We start from the raw sequence: 13,680 nt of genomic DNA on the forward strand, positions 1-13,680 counted from the left end.
TTTTACCTAAGGCCAAGAAAGCCATTCAGTTAATGCGTTTCTCCCGAATGCCTACTATGTGCGTGTCCCTGGGGATATAAATGCTCTTGCAGACCCAGAAAAATGACAGTAAAATATGATTAAAAAAAAACAACAACAGGACAATCTTCAATGCGTGGTAGGAGCCCCGAAGAGGGAGTGATTATCTACCTAGAGGAACTGGGGGTGGAGCAAAAGAGACACCTGAGTAAGCCTGATGGGTGAGGGTGACAGGTGGAGAGACGCAGGAAAGAGTCTCCAGCAGAAGCAGCCACAGAAAGTCTGGGAGAAGGGGCTGGACAAGCGGTGAGGGTGTTTAGTCCTGGTTATTGAAAGCTTAGTAAATACTAGGCCCTGGGCTAATTGCACTACCCCTGATAACTGATCTGTTCATCACAGCATTTTGAGGTAGGTACTGTTATCACCTCCATGTTAGGGATGGAAATGCTATCACTGAGGTTAAGTAACTTGACCAAGATCGTAAGGTTGGTGTGGACTCAGACCCAGGTCTCTTCTCTCTCTAGAGAGAGAATATTAGGCTCTCTCATGAAATTGCCGTCACAATGTCAGCCGAGGCTGCAGTCATTTAAAAGCTGGATTGGGCTCACTCAGGCGGCTTTTGTTGGCAGGCTCTGTTCCTCCTGATGTCGGCTCTCTCTAGGACTGCTTGTGATGTGGCTGCTTCCCCCAGGACAAGTGATCCAAGACAGAGAGAGATGCCAAGTGTCTTTTATAACCTACTTTGGAAGTGACATGCCTTCACGTCCACTGGATGCAATTGGTCACATAGACCAACCCTGGTACAATGTGGAGGGGACGACACACAGGTGTGAATACATGAAACGGGGATCAGAGAGGCCATCTCAGAGGCTGCCTACCCCGCATGACCTCCTAAATTATTGGGAATTTTTGTTCCAGCAAGAAATGGGTAAGGGGGATGGGAATCTGATGTGTAGGTTCCTTTGGTGGGAACTCCAGGGCAGAATGTATTATAAACGCACGTAGAGAAGCCCAGTTTGACCCCCACTAAGAGGATGAGCTGGTCATCCCTTCCAAAAGGCACGCACTGCAGAGTGGCCCTTTCCTCTCCCCCAGTGCTCCCTGGCTCCGCACCCGTATGTTGAAAGGTCTCTGCACACAGTAGGTACTCTCTGCCATGCTGGCGGAGTTGAACTGGCTGCAGCTGTAGCTCTGGGGACCCTGAGCTGTGCAGTTGTGTTCAGAACTCCTTCAACCCCATGTGTGCACTTCCTCAGGCTGGCTCATATTCCATCCCCTCTGAAATCGTCACCCACACTTCCCAGTCGGACTTCTCGCAGACCTGCAGCAATCCAGGCAGGCTCTGAAAGGCTTGGCTTCTCTTTCTGAGGATTCTATGAGCACGCGAAAATAAACAGAGCTCGAGGGGTCCTTGATGTCTTAGGATTGCATTTTAATTACTGCTTCTTTCCGAGAAAACGAGCTGGCCCCGCTTCCTGGTCAACATCCACACTCATATGAGCATAGCTAAACCTGGGGTCTTGGGACCCAGAGCATTCCAAAGTGTGACTGACCAGTTTGCAATTAGCACTTCATTAGAGGGACACCCTTTGTCCACAGAGCCAAGACTGGCTCCCAGGGACCAGCATCTCCCACCAACTCCCAGAGTGACCTTTCTAGAACCTGCCTCTGAGCACACCGCTCCTTGTTCAAAACTCTCCTTACACCTCCCTGCCTTGGGGATCCAGCTCCTCAGCGTGGCTCACAAGGACCATCACAGTCGGCCTCTGCCTGCTCCCTTGCCTCTGCTACCCGCTGCCCCTCCCCTCTCCTCCAGCCCTGCTCCCTTCATTTTCTACCGCAGTCAGATCCAACTGTTTGTCGTCGGTGAATGATCGATGCCGTCTTTCACCTCATCTCTGCCTTGAATGCCCTTCCCGTCCTGAATAACATCTATGCCTGCTTCAGAATTAATCTTCACCCTCCCATCATCTGGGAAGCCTTCCATTAACCACCCCCAAGTTGAATTACATTCTCCTTTCCTTCCTCCCGTGGGAGCAAGGTGGTTGTGCTGTGTCTTGACTCTCGGCGGCTTCCTGGATATCCTAGGCAGTGTCCCCACCTTTGATGAGACCCTCTCACCCCCTCAGCCATTCAGGAGAGCTGGCTTGTGAAACTAGTCATATGGAATGTCACCATGGGAGGGAGGAGAGGCCTGCCCAACATGGCCCTCAGCAGCTCAGGCAAGCGCAGCGTGCCCTCATGTCCTGCATCCCTGTGGTCCCTAGGGCTCTGGGAGCACATGGCGATAGCTCCCAAAATCCTTGCTAAAAAGCAGAGGTGGTCCAGCCAGCATAGCCATGGTGCCTTGATATCTGAGAAGACCCTGCCCTTGTGTCAGGGCAGGACTCCTGGGTTTAGTTGACACTTGGCTTCATTGGTTAAGGCTCTTTGCTGCCCACACTTCACAGCCTACGTTCCTGCCTCTGGACAGCTTGACGAGAGAGTGCAAGGAACAGCAAGGACTTTGAGTAGATGTGGCATCAAATCCCAGCGTCACAACAAGCCCTGTGGTCTTCAGCCAGTGACATAAACTCATGGGGCATCAGTGTCCTAACTGGCCAAGCAGAGGCAACATTCCCCATGGGCTGGCATGGCAGTCACATGAGATAACATAAATGAGAGACTTAATGCAGCCTTAATTCTGCCCCGCCTCTTTTTCGTCCTCAGTTCAAAATGTACCAAATGCCAACTGTATGCTGGGCTCCATGAGGGAGAAAACAGGAAGAAAACACAGCCTGCTCTCGAAAGCTCCCAGTCTAGTATAAGAAGTGACACTTGGACATGCAAACTTATGATACAAAGTGGTAAATGACCAGTCCTGCAGAGGGGCGCCACTGGGGCTTTGGGAGAGTTTTCTGAGGGCGAGCTCCTGGAAGGCTTCTAGTCTGGGGGATTTGAATCTGGAAGGCATGGTGTGGACTTGGAGCAGCACGAATCCTGCAGAGTACCAGGATCCCACCCCCTCGCCGTGGACCAGAACCCTGCTCGCGGGAGATAAACATACAGCTGCTAGGGCTGCAAGGCGGGGCTGGGATTGCAGGAACAGCCAGCCGCTCCTGGGGACCACTGCCTTCTCCGGGCCCTTTCTGCCAGGATCTGAGGAGGCCTGTTTACATGGGTCCCCCCTGCGGTCTGTGCTGCTTAATATGCCTTTTGAAAATGATGCTCAGTGGGACGTGTGCACATTTGTAATTACAAAGTCAGGGCTGGTTTTTCACAATCTGCCTGCTAATTTCTCAGGCGCAGGAAGGGAAATAGCAAAAAGTCCAAAATAGTCCTTGAGTGGGTTCCCTGATAGCACTCTGTAGTGCTTCCTGTTTACAAAGCACTTTTATTCCTCCCCATGAGGAAGGCAGACCAGATACTCTTAGCCCAGAGGGGAAACCGAGACCCACAGAGGAGAAATGACTTGTCCAAGGTTGCATGGCAAGTAGGAAGGGTAGGCAGGGCTGCACCCCAGTTCCTCTGATGGCACATCTGGTGCACTTTCCTATCAACCTGTGGCACAGAAAGAAGGAGGAATGAGGCAAGAAATTCCCAGAACCAAGGCTGCTTCCCCTACGAGGTGGGCATCCTGCCACGAGAAAGGGCTCATCAGGAGCCACTGGGTGAAAACCCACATTCAGGGAAAGCCTTCCCAGTAACTGAGATCCAGCCTGAGGCTTCCAGGAGCAAGCCTCACACGGAATGAGGGCGGGCTAAGAGTTCAGCCAACCCTTTGAAACCGAGCCTGCGGTTGAAGTCAGGTCAACACATTCACAGGCGTTTTGGGCCCTATCGACGTCTGGGGTGGGAAACCCACCCGAAAGCTGTTGAAATGCAGGGGCCAGCACTGGTTTTGCAGAACAGTGGCTCTTTGAGTGGAAGGTGTTCGAGAATTAAGTTTCCCCAGTGTTCCCAGGGCTCAGACTTAAAGCCAGGGGGGGTTGGGGCCTCCAGCGCCTGATGGAGCCACTGATAGGTCCCTGCTGGCTAAGAGTGATGACATTGGCAAGAAACTGATCTTACTGGGGAGCAGAAACTCAAGAGCACTCAAGTGCAGAACACAAGGCAAGTTGTGTTACCTGCCACAAAGCTTCAACTTTCATGCCTAGGGGAGGGGGGTAAGAGGGACCATTGGTATTGGGTATCAAGGGTCCCAGACCAGACTCCGGCGGAGGAAACTGCTGGAGTGGGACCTCTTATCTTGTCTCGTACTGTCCTTCTCCACATAGAATTAGGACATGCTCAGGCTAGGGGTGGAGACTGGGTAACCCACTTGCTCCCTGTTTCATGGACAGGAAAATCGAGACGCTGCAGCATCAGGAGACTTACCTCTGGGCATCAGAGAGTGTCACACATGAGGCTTGGAACCAGGTCTCCAGATTCTCAGGCCACTGCTCATGGGGACTGAGAAAAGAGACACAAATCAAAGTTCCCAGCTTGTTGTCACCATGTCGCAGGCCAAGCCACAGCCCACCTACCTCTGGCCTCCTTCACACTCCTTGTGATCCTGCTGAGTGCCGTTCCTTCCTGTAAGCTGATGCTCACACACACGTCCGGCCAAAGCAGGTTTCAGCCACTGGGCGATATTTGCTGAAAAGCGAAGTCCGTTTGTGTGAAGCAGCCCCTGCTTGGCCTGGCTCTCTTAACACCAGTCAGTCATACATTCTCCTGTTAGTCAACGCTTGGTTGAATGGTGAAGGCCAAGGGTATCCAATGGAGCGTCATGTGTGCACAGCCCGAGATAATCCTGGGGGACAGCTGCTGACTGGGCTCTAGCATGTGCATCTAAAAGTCAAGTCCAACACGGCTGGCTCTAGATAAAAAAGTGGCCATCCTGAAGTATGGTGGTCTATGGGTAGATTCTCGAGTTGGCTTAGGGTGGGTATAAAGCTTCTGAAATTGCAGGGAACACCTTACCCATGTTTATGCATGGGCTTTTATCTAGGAACAAGTCCCTATCTTTCATTAAATTTTCAACTCTGAATAATCGGAAGTTTAAGAAGCCATAATGTAGCTATCTAAAGGCATCATCCTACCTCTGTCTTTATCCTCCTCAGGTGTCTCACAGTGTCCTGGTTCCGTATAACACAGTCTGAGCTGGAGTGTCTCTTCTGACTTCAAAAACTGAAGTGTTGAAAGCCTTGGTCATGGCTGGGTGATCTTGGCTGCTGAAAGTTCTTTGTCATTTTTTTCTAGTAACTGTGTTCTTTCTGTAGGACAGTCACTCTCCGTTGTGCTGGGGATGAGGGGCTGCAGTGGAAATATGAAGGCAGAGGGCTGAAGAAAGGAGGTTTAAACCCTCTGTGGTATTGACACAAAGAAGCCTTTCTTCTTAAGTGCAACCTGAAAAATAATCCGCCATTGGGGAGTGCCATGACACTTCCTGTGTAACATATTCAAACATCCCCCGGCAACTGCGGCCTGTGGGAACCCAACAGGGCCTGAGCCAAAGATGGGCATAGAGGTGGTGGGAGTAGCAATATCTGCTTTCTCTTCAAACTTCTTTCAATTAAGAAAGGACTTAGAATTTAAAAGTAAAATAAGAATTATGATGGAGTCATTGAAGACCAGCTCTAAGAAGACTTTAGTTTTCTCAGCTGTGAAAATGTGACTTGGATGAGAATCGTCTCAGTGGCCTGGAAAGGGGACAGGACTTACCCACAGAGGTAATGCCCAAGCCCTTTGACCCCCTGTCTGAGAATTGAGCCTTGAGAATTGTATCTCCTCATATTCTTGCTGGGATGGTCACCACTTGGGGATGGTATCCTGGCATCAGTCATGTAAATGAAATATGAAAACTTCCCATTTTCTTGGGTACCTGTTGTCATTACTTCACCAGTTGGAGAGAACAGTACCCAATGCAGTTCCTTTGAGTGAATGTCCTCCCCAGCGAGCAGGATAAAGGTGTTTTCCTAAAGTACCTGGTTGCAAAAAACCTTAGAGTCACAGAGAATCAACACCTGGGAGTACCTGGAAGACCACCTAGTCAAGTCCTGTCACTTTGTTGCAGGTGTTTCCAAGGCCCAGAGAAGAAAAGAGATGCAAACAGATGGGCTGTGCCCATCAGATTCTCTCATTCAGAAAGGAAACAAGGAGTAGAGAGGAAAGTTTCCAGCTATGACGGGCACTGGGTTTTGAAGGTCACACAGCCTTGAGAACTCGGGTGGCAGATTTTGTTTGTTTGTTTGCTTTTGCTGGGATGAATAAACTGATGAGTACGTAAGTCTTTAGAGAGCTGGGAGTAGGGCAGGTGAGCAGAGATGCCTTTCGTGCCCTGGCTTCCCTGCAGTCCCTTAAACCCTGCTTTAGTGGAATGAACTGAGTTGATTTGTTGAAACATAGAAAAGCCCTGACCAAAACAAGGGGACTCAGCTGTGCACAGGAGCTGGACTGTAGGACCTCTGAGAACCCTTTAACCAGAGGTAGTCTGATTTCAGGGGTCTTGGGATTCAGGGCCTATTGGAGCTAGTGAGCCATAAGCACAGGTAACTCATGCCAGTTTCACTGAAAATGCAGGTGGTCTCTGGGAAAGGGTCTTTGGGCAGCTTGATGCTCATAATATGGTCCTTGGACCAACAGCATCAATATCTGGGGGGTCATTGGAGGTGTAGAGCCTCGGCCACACCCAGACCTCCTGAATCAGAATTTGCATTTTCACAAGTTCCCCAGTGATTCCTATGTACATTAGGTTTTGAGAAGCAGTGATTTAAGAAATAGCCTTAAAAAAAAAAAAAAGAAGAAATAGCCTTAAAAAAAAAAATAAAGCAAGGACACAACGGAGAAAAGGCTGTGAGCAGAAACATGAGGATCTGGTGGTAATCTCATCTCCAGGACAAACTCGCCGTGCAGCCTTGGGAAAACCACAGCCATGCTCAGAACGGCTGTTCTCTCATCTGAAAATGAGGGGGTTGGACTGGATGATCTTTATTCTCTAGCCTCGCAGGCATCTCAGATATGAGGTAGGAGGGGGGAGCCCCACTCAGCTGAAGATCAGAGAGCTTCTTCTTGCTGTGTAAAACACTCCCTAATCAGCCTATGTCAAGTCCCCCGCCCCCCGACTAACCACAGTGACAAGTCCCAGGAGTGCACCTTGTCAGGCTGTGAATAAAGTTCAGGCAGCTTGGTTAATTACCCTGACACCAACTAGAGTTAGCTACCCAGCAGCTCGGAAACTCATCTTAATGATTAGAGGAATGCACACGCCACAGCTTCAGTCACAGCCACCACCTTTGCAGGCTACAGCTTTGTTTCAGGGCCTCAAATTCAGGCAGAGGATCCCCAAGGGCATCAGGGGTCCAGGTAGGTGTCAGGAGGTTCCCCCTTGCCCATTCCACATGAGGGTGAGGTCATTCTCCAAATGTGTCATTAGTGAAGCTTTGTAACAATCATAACAGAGAACCCGTTTCTTTCTCTCCTGCCTGTATGTGTAACCTGCTCCAAGTTCTCCACTGCTGTCAGAAAAGGCTATGCGGGATGTACTACTCCTTATTCTCTAGCCACAAGTCCATTAATTTCTACCTCAAACCCTCTGCCCTGACCTCAGAGGGCTACACTCTGTTCCCTGTGTGAGCCATGATATTTCTTCTATTTGCACACATTGCTTCTGCCTAAAACACTCTTCTCTGCTCTTGACCATAGTCCTTACTCAGTCTTCAGATTTAGTGTCTCTGTCATTTCCCCAGAAAGATATTGTGTCTATATCTGTCCCCCATGTCCAGGTTCGATGTCTACATTTCTATAGAGTCCTGTGCTACATCAATTGTACTAGACATCACACTGTATTTTGAGAGTTTCTCTACAAAACAATGAGCTCTGGGTTGTCAGAGACCATGCCTGACTTACTTAAGATCTAAGCTCCGTGAGGACAGGGGTTGTTTTCTCTGTCATTGACAGCTGTATTCAGAGTGCCATGTACATTGCCTGGCACATAGAAGGTGTTCAATAAATGTCCTTTAAATGAATGAATGAATGAAGAAATGAATTCCCCATGCTTAACACAGTGTCTGGTGCATGATGAACAATCAATTTTGTTTCAAGTGAATGAAAGGACGAAGGGAGATTTTTCTGTTTTGGCATAAAGTCTGGACAGTGAAAGCTCATTAGGATGGATTGCTTGACAGGCTGAAGCACAAAGGTGTCCACAGCTCAGTTGGCTCTAAAGAGGTCTGTCCTGACACTGGACGGGGAAGTAAGACTTGTTTTGTGACTGTGGGACCGAGGGTGAGAGGTCCAGAGAGGGTACTTCCGTAAGAGGATTACTCTGAATGAATGACCATTGGGAAGTGTGAGGCTCCGCTCCCTCCGCAGGCTGTCTGAAGGCCTAGAGGGCTTGTCCCAGCCAGGCCCAACCTTTGATGTGGACCAAGAGGTAGAGGCAAAGAAGGGATTTCTCTAGGCAGGCCCTTTAGATAGGAGGAAACATTCTCAAATCTTAGAGCCAGTGAATGACATTACTGATATTGGAAGCCACATCTTTATGGGCCTTAAGTGCAGGGCTCTTTTTTTTTTTAATGTATTTTTAAAATTTTTATTTCATTATTGTCGGCGTTGGGTCTTTGTTGCTGTGTGCGGGCTTTCTCTAGTTGTGGCGAGTGGGTGCTACTCTTTGTTGTGGCACGTGGGCTTCTCATTGTGGTGGCTTCTCTTGTTGTGGAGCATGGGCTCTAGGCATGTGGGCTTCAGTAGTTGTGGCACGTGGGCTCAGTAGTTGTGGCTTATGGGCTCTAGAGTGCAGGCTCAGTAGTGGCGGTGCACGGGCTTAGTTGCTCCGCGGCATGTGGGATCTTCCTGGACCAAGGATCAAACCCGTGTCCCCTGCACTGGCAGGCGGATTCTTAACCACTGCGCCACCAGGGAAGTCCCCCAGGGCTCTTTCTAAGCATTATGTTTTAATAAAGATTTGGGACTTTCATTTTTCTATAAAGCAAAGCCCATTTTAAAATACCTATTTCTTTACATGTGGTGGCAGCAGTGGGATAAAAGTCCAATGTCCACAAGCCAAAAGAAGTTGGGGAAAAGAATTGGAGCATTTCTGGAAGATTCTCCTCTTTTGTACGTTGATTCAGGTTGCTTAGCTTTTCCATTGAGGACTGGGGTTGGAGAGGAAAGGTTACATTCTATTTACTTTGTAAAAGGAAATTTCTCTCTCCCTGTTTCCTTCTTCTTCCCTAGTAATCCCTCAACCTAACAAATTAGCTTCCCAGAGACCTCTATCGGAAGGTTTCTTCTCATGTGACCAGGGGCACAGAGCAAAGGAGACAGGATAGGATAATAATTAAGAATCTAGGTTTAAAAATCAGACAAATCTGAGCTTAAACCCAGCCTTGCCATTTATGAGCTCTTTGACCTCTACCAAATGACTTAATGTCTCTGAGTCTCCATTTTCTCATCTATACAATGGGGATAATACTAATATTAATCATCTGGCAGTTTTATGAGATAGTGAGATCAGTACAAGCAAGTATTTAGTATGAAACCATAAACTCCATCCACAATGCCAAACTTAGAAAGTTCTGAGAACTGAAAGCATTTTTCATAACTCATTTGGCAGTAAAATCTAATCTCACTTGAACTCACTTGGCAACAAAAATCTGACCTGAATTTAAGTAAAACTATTTAGAGTTGTTATTGTAACTATTCATGTGTTTTGCTCTAGAAATATTGATGCCTTTGATCACAGGGTAATACCTCAGTATCCACTGGGAGTGTTAGGTAACATAAGCTACATGCTATATGTACCATAAAATCTATAATGGTTATAGATTTTAAAATCTATAACCTTTCTAAAATCTATAATGGTTTGATTTCCAAAATGCATATAGCTCTAAAGATTTCATGCAACGGATTGTGGACCTGTAGAGGATCTGGCTGTGTTAACTGCTCAGTACTTGAGAGCCATCATCAGTTCTGCTTCAGGGATTTGCCCAAGGACACACAGAGACTTGTTTGCATATGACACTGTCCTCAGGTATTATTTATTCTATAACCATGACCTTGACCAAAAATATCTCTTTGACTATTCAACCTGAACTTCCTCAAAAGAAATCCATTTCTTTAGATATTTCAAGCTCTTTGGTTCTTGAGAGACCACTTGTAAAGATGAAAATTGAAAATTGGTTGATTGAATGTTGAGAGTGAGAGGTACTCATAAACCAGAACCAGAGAAGGATGGGAGCAAGACAAGGAATCACGGAGGTGAAAATGTGACCCACTGGGCAACAGCACTAGTTCTGTACCCAGGGCCAGCTCTGGAAATTAAATAGAACTTTGACACATGGGAGGTTTTAAATGTATAGAAAGGGTGGAGGAAGCAGTAAAATTCCCAACATCCTCCCATTTCTTTATCAAAAGAATGTGGGAGAGTTTTATAATAAAAGATACAAATCTAATCTAATTAACATAGGGTTAAAATATCAAATGTTATATACATAAAGCAAGAGGTAGGGATAAGTTAAGGGTGATTGCTACAGTTGAGTCAGAAATCTAGCTCTGAACTTCCTGGCAGCCAAGGAAAAAAGGAAAACATGATGGTTACCTTTTCTCATAGCATATGTTTTGGGTATCCATTGTTGCATAACAAACTGCCTCAAAACTTAGTGGCCTAAAATAATCATTTTACTTTGCTCAAAATTTTATGGGTTAGGAATTGGGGGAGCATCGAGATGCTGGGCAGTTCATCTCTGAGATGCACAGCAGCAGGTGAGGTGGCTGGAACTGTAGGACTGACTTCCAAGAATGGCTTCTTTAGTCCTGTGTTGCTCCATCATTGCTCCTTGGCTTCTCTCTCCATGCATCTCATCCTCCAGGGCCTCTCCATGGGGTTTGGGCTTCTCACCTCATGATGGTCTCAGAGTAGTTACACTTTTAACACGGCAACTGGTTTCTCAGAGATAGGAAGAAGAAGCTGCAAGACCAGTTAAGGGCCATGACCAGAACTGGCACGACATCACTTCTACCAGATTCTCTTGGTCAAAGCAGCCAGAGAACCTGCCCAGATTCAAGAAGTGGACTCCATGTCCTGACTGAGCTGGAGGAGCAGGTCACATTGCCGAAGAGCATGTGGAGTGGGAGATATTTTTGTGACCATCTTTGGAAAAATAATCTGCCACAGCAGGATAAAAGGAAGCATATACATTTGTCAGGAGGAATGACATTTTTCTAGAACTGAACTTGTAAGATGAATTATGTGGCATCCCTTCTAGAGAACAGTCATTGCACGTTGACTGAAACGGACAATGTCATCAAGAGCCAGTTGGAAGAAGATGCAGAAACAGCTCAGGATTTTATATACTTAGCTGAAAACCTGGTTTCCAGAGGCTCTGGCCCCTGAAATTAGTGGCAGTCCTTGGGACCAAATGTTACCTTTCAACTGACTGATGACCATATAATGTACGTGCTGTGAAAACCATGTAGCCGTGGACCTGATTCCTGCCCTCCTGGCATTCCATCTTGCAGGGAAGGCAACTCATATCACAGTACAAAGTGTAGGTGTGGACCTGATGTTTTCAGATGTGGGCACAGAGAGCTGCCTACATCAGACTCGTGTGAAACATGAGGTGTCTAGACACCTAGACACAGGTGTTTGTTAAAAATCCAGATGCTTGACCCCATTGTTCCCTTGCAGAGACCCAGGGAGCTCTGCTTTGAAATGCTCTCCAGGTGATTCTGAGCGTGCTGATGTTCAGAGCTCACGTAAGGGCTAGAGCAGCGCCGCTCTAGCAGTCAGCGGTGATTGAGGACTTCCTCTCACTCAGGAACTGTTCTGAGTGTCTTACAAATTATATCAGTGAATCTTCGCAACAGCTCAGTGAACTATTTTTCTCCATTTTTTAGTTAAGAAATTGAAGACTCAGAGACAGTCCACAACCTGTCCAAGGTCACACAGTTTCTAAATGGGTGATGCCAGGACTCACCCCAGGGGTCTGGTTCCAAAGCCCTCATTGATGGGTCTTGTGACCCCAGATGACCAACTTAAAAACTTTCTATCCAGTGCTAGGATGCTATCAACTCCCTGGGGCATAAGACTGTCACCTTCTCCTAGGTGTCTGTCCTGGAATTCCAAGGCAAATTCGGAGAAACTCAACACAATGAGTCTTGTTAACATGCTCTCTTTTGAAGATAGTAGGTAAGAGAAAAGACACTGGCCACATATTTTGGTGCTGATATCGCTAGGCGTGTGACCCCCAGGCCAGAGGTTCCACTTCACATAGCCACAGTTTGCTGATCTGTGAAAGGGAAACTGCCTTGGGCCACTTCTAGATCTTCTTCCCGCTCAAAATTTGTCCCAAATCCTGGATGATTTAATATGACAGCACCATGCCTAGTACTGCTTGTGGATTCACTGATTCAATGATTGTTTCATTCATTCAATTCATCCAACAAATAGCTTCTCTGTGTCTGCTATTGTACTCCATTCTCAGAGAAGTAAATGTTTAAAGTACCCACTTAATAACTTGGAAACTGATTTGACCAATTTCATTTCACTGCGCAGCCTCCCGAAGGACTCCCTGAGTTAGTGTGCGCCCCTGCTGCCACCAGCGCACAGGCCCACAGAACCAACTCGGTTGTTTGAAAGGAAACCCAGAAGTCAGTCACCCAGCACTTTCTAATTCAAATCGGCTGACAGTCAGTGGCTTTCTGCCCTGGGGCAAACCCTCCACCTTCAGTCCTGCTTTGATCCTCTAGCCCAGGCTGCTTTCATTTCACAGTTGGAGTAACAAAGGTTAAAACAGATGACAACTCTTTCTAGAGAGTGGGGTCCTTTGCCCCCGAGACGCACTGTGGTGAGACACAGAGGAGGCTCTTCAGAAGAAGGGCAAGGTGAAGCTGTGGAGACTGAAGAACCGTCTAGTTCTAACACTCTAGCAGCAGATTTCCCCCAACCAAGTGCAGAAGCCCAGTATTTACAATGCAAGGCCTGGGGGCTGGGGCACGGACGTGCCCTCACTATGGGGCCAGGACCATGAGGCTCCAATTCCATCACCCTGCAGGTGGGGACACTAAAGGACCAAAAGAGGGGAGCTCTTTGTCCAGAGTCACTGCAAGTTCATGGGCAGGAGGGAAGGTAAGGGGTGAGGGGAAGGGCAGCAAAGGAAAAGCAAAATAAAATCCAGTAAAACAGAATATGGCCCTGTGTTCACAGGGGAACAGTTCTTTGAAGAACCCCTGGGACCTAAGAGGCCTGCTTCACCTGGTCTGTTCATTGCCTCTGAGGGTCATTCTCCCAGACAAGGGTCTGCCCACTGGGCCACCCTCCCTCGACCACCCCACTTGGCCGTTGGGGAGCAGGGGAGCTGCAGACATGCTCTTGGGGTCCCTAGGTGGATGGCATTGAGTTTTTATCAGCAGAAGAGGAGGCTGCCCAGCCCAGATGTGAGATCCCTCCCTCTCCTCCAAGCCCAGCCACGCCCTGTGCCCTGGCAGCTTCCTTCCCAGCCATCAGGTCTTCTGGGGAGTGCTTAACGAGTGGCTCAGCTTCCAGACCAAGGCCTGCTGTCCTCGGCCCGGGGAAATGTTTTCAGCAGAGAACGCTCAGCAAGGGCGGGCGAGGGTGGGTGAGGGCAGATCTCTCCACTCAGAATTCAGATGTGACTCCCCACTCTGTGCCCTCAGTGACTTGACATGTTCTAGGGCAGC

The 13,680-nt window shown here is 48.0% G+C and overlaps 1 protein-coding gene across 1 annotated transcript in view; it reads left to right on the plus strand.

Moving 5' to 3' along the window:
* Positions 1-5,149, plus strand: part of RPS24 (ribosomal protein S24) — a 442,021-nt gene extending 436,872 nt beyond the window's left edge. Inside the window, exon 6 of the mRNA XM_068547969.1 lies at positions 5,139-5,149. The gene's annotated coding sequence lies outside the window, so the exon portion shown is untranslated. The remainder of the gene's footprint in view (positions 1-5,138) is intronic.
* Positions 5,150-13,680: the final 8,531 nt, after the last annotated feature.

Source organism: Eschrichtius robustus, chromosome 7, assembly GCF_028021215.1.
Source record: "Eschrichtius robustus isolate mEscRob2 chromosome 7, mEscRob2.pri, whole genome shotgun sequence".
NCBI lineage: Eukaryota > Metazoa > Chordata > Mammalia > Artiodactyla > Eschrichtiidae > Eschrichtius > Eschrichtius robustus.